The sequence below is a fragment of the Carlito syrichta genome, unplaced genomic scaffold (genome assembly GCF_000164805.1).
Source record: "Carlito syrichta isolate Samal-C Ts95f unplaced genomic scaffold, Tarsius_syrichta-2.0.1 Scaffold315921, whole genome shotgun sequence".
In the NCBI taxonomy this organism is placed as follows: domain Eukaryota; kingdom Metazoa; phylum Chordata; class Mammalia; order Primates; family Tarsiidae; genus Carlito; species Carlito syrichta.
In genome coordinates, this window is record NW_007260017.1 from 25,753 (window position 1) to 28,778 (window position 3,026).

Sequence of the window (3,026 nt, forward strand, 5' to 3'; positions counted from 1 at the left end):
TTGAATTGGAGTCTTACTCTGTCACGCAGGCTGGAGGGCATACTCCCGGTCACAGCATCCTTGACTTGCTGGGTTGAGGCGATCCTTCTGCCTCAGTCTTCCAAGTAGCTGGAACTACAGGCACGCACCGCCACGCCCGGCTAATTTTTTTAATTTACTGTAGAAATAAGGTCTCGCCAAGTTGCCCACGCTAGTCTTGAACCCGTGGGCTGAGGCAATCCTCTCACCTCGGCCTCCCAAAATGCTGGGATTATAGGCATGAGACACCAAGTCCAGCCAAGAAACACTCTATTTCTTACTTTTTTTTTTTTTTTTTTGAGTTGGAGTCTCACTCTGTCCCCCAGACTGGAGTGCAGTGGCCGCTCCCGGCCACCGCAGCCTCACCTGCTGGGCTCCGGGGCGATCCTTCCGCCTCAGGCTTCCAAGTAGCCGAAATTACAGGCATGCACTACCACGCCCAGCTGATTTTTTGATTTATTGTAAAGATGAGGTCTCTCTGCCCAGGTAGGTCTCAAACCCGCGGGCTCAGGCAATCCACTCACCTCAGCCTCCCAAAGGCGCGGGATTACAGGCTGACCCACCGAGCCTGGCTAAAACACTCTATTTCATACATCAACTGCTTTCAATCATTCCAGCAGTCCAACCAGCATCTTTGGAGCATCTCCGGAGCATCTCCATACTCATAGATCAACCCCCAGTTATTTACCAAGCTGGCAATTTCTAACCAAATTATACCAGTGGTCCACCCTGTATTCCCCCCAGTGACATTCCTCCTCTCTTTTTCTTTCCTGTGGCCACTACAATGGGGGTTTCTCTGGAATATCCTGCCCAACTGTCAATTGTAATGTGGTAACTCCAAATCTGAGAGGGCTTGTGCATGATGTTCTTGACCTATTCTAAAGAAGACACGCAGAGGTCCAGCAGTGAAAGGCATTGCTTTATAGAATTTACAAGGCCAGGCTCGGAGGCTCAGCCTGTAATCCCAGGCTTTGGGAGGCCGAGGTGAGTGAATTGCCTGAGCTCGCGGGTTCGAGACCCGCCTGGGCAACTTGTCGAGCCCTCATCTCTACAATAAAATCAAAAAATTAGCCGGGTGTGGTAATACACGTCTGTAGTTCCAGTTACTTGGAAGGATGAGGCAGAAGGATCACCGGAGCCCAGCAGGTCGAGGCTGCAGTGGCCGCGAGTGTGCCACTGCACTCCAGTCTGGGCAGAGTGAGACTCCAACTAAAAAAAAAAAAAATTAGCCAGGCATGGTGGCGCATGCCTGTAGTTTCAGCTACCTGGAAGGCTGAGGCGGAAGGATCACCGGATCCCAGAAAGTCGAGGCTGCGGTGGCTGATAGTGTGCCACTGCCCTCCAGCCTGGGTGACAGAGTGAGACTCCAACTCAAAAAAAAAAAAAGAATTTACAGAGCCACAGAGGGTGGCTGGTTGATGAAGAAAGAATTCACACCTCAGGACAGTACAGCAAAGTTTTATAATCAAGCAAGTTAATTATTCAAATTGCTATAGGGTGTTTACAATTATAGCGATTTAAGGTGCTGCCCACATTGTTCTCACCTCAGCTCAATCACCTGCATCCTGCGTCCAGTGTCTTATTACTGGGAATATGCATACCCTTCTGACCATATTCTTCAGAGACCAGACTTGGCCAGAGGCTGCTCTTCGAAGGAGGGGACAGAAAGAAGCCAGGTATATGGGGGAAAGAGTCTATGCCCAGACATTTACCTCCCACCTAAGCTGCTCTATAACTCCTGGGTTCAAGCAGTCCTCTCGCCTCTACAGTTATGACCCCTCTTGGGAGACTCTGGGTCCTCCCAAGCATGGAAATAAAGAAAAATCTTTAGTTTCTTCAAGGGAAATTCCAGGCACCTAGTTAGCCTTGCAAAGTAAATGAGCAACTAGATAAGCAAGAAGGTAATAGTAGCTAAAAACAATAGCCAAGGAAGTTAGAATCAGGAAACGTCTTATTCCCTATAGAAATGAAAGATAACAGCCTTAACATATGTCCCTGAGTTGTTTTTCAGAAGCCCAAATTCCCATCAAATGGAGGAACTGAAGACTAAACTCTGATCTCTCCTTTGTTGTAAATTTCTTCCTGAGGGGCCTGGAGGAAGTCACTCCCACAAGCCAGAGCTAACGGTTATTTTCTGCTGACCCAAATATTTAGACAAAGCTTTACCTCCTTAACCAATTGCAAATCAGAAAATCTTTGAATCTGTTTGTACCCTCCCTGTTCAGACCTGTCCTGCCTTGTTTGGTCAAGCCAATGTATAACCTCCATGTGCTGATTTATAACTTTGCCTGTAACTTCTGCCTCCACACCTTTAAAACCCCTTACCTGTGAGCCAGCAGGGTGTTCAGGTCTTAAGCATGAGCTGCCTGATTCTCCTTGCTTGGTGCCCTGTGATAAATGTCCCACTTTCTTTCACTGCAAATCCCAATGTCAGTGTTTGGCTTTGCTGCACTGGGACAGTGGAACACAGTTCAGTTCAGTAAAGGTATGAAGGCCCAGAACTTCAGGTTAGAAAGCTGGAATGAAGGCCCCACACACCGTTTCTCATGTGGTAAGAAGATGAGAAAACCCAAGATCATGAATGAAGGCTGAGCAAACACACAGCACAGACTAAGCCTCAGTCATCAGGAGCCTGAAACAAGAGGCGATCAGCACAACCCCCCAGCTAGGAGTGCCAGATCTGGAGCCAGGCTCCTGGTGATGAACCCTGGCTCACATCCCTTGCCACCTGAGTGTCCTCTCTACTTCAAGTGTAAAGAGGAATCTATCTAACATGACTCGCCTCATAGACCACTGTAAGCATCAAATGTAAAGAGCAAATACATGAAGCAGTAAGAACAATGCCCGGCACAAAATAATTGCTATTATCACCCCAATAGTTTACACTTTTCAGCTTAGATATTAAGAATATATCATAGCCGGGCGTGGTGGCATGCATCTGTAGTTCCAGTTACTTGGAAGGCTGAGACGGCCGTGCTGGTCAAGGCTGCAGTGGCCGTGAGCAGCTA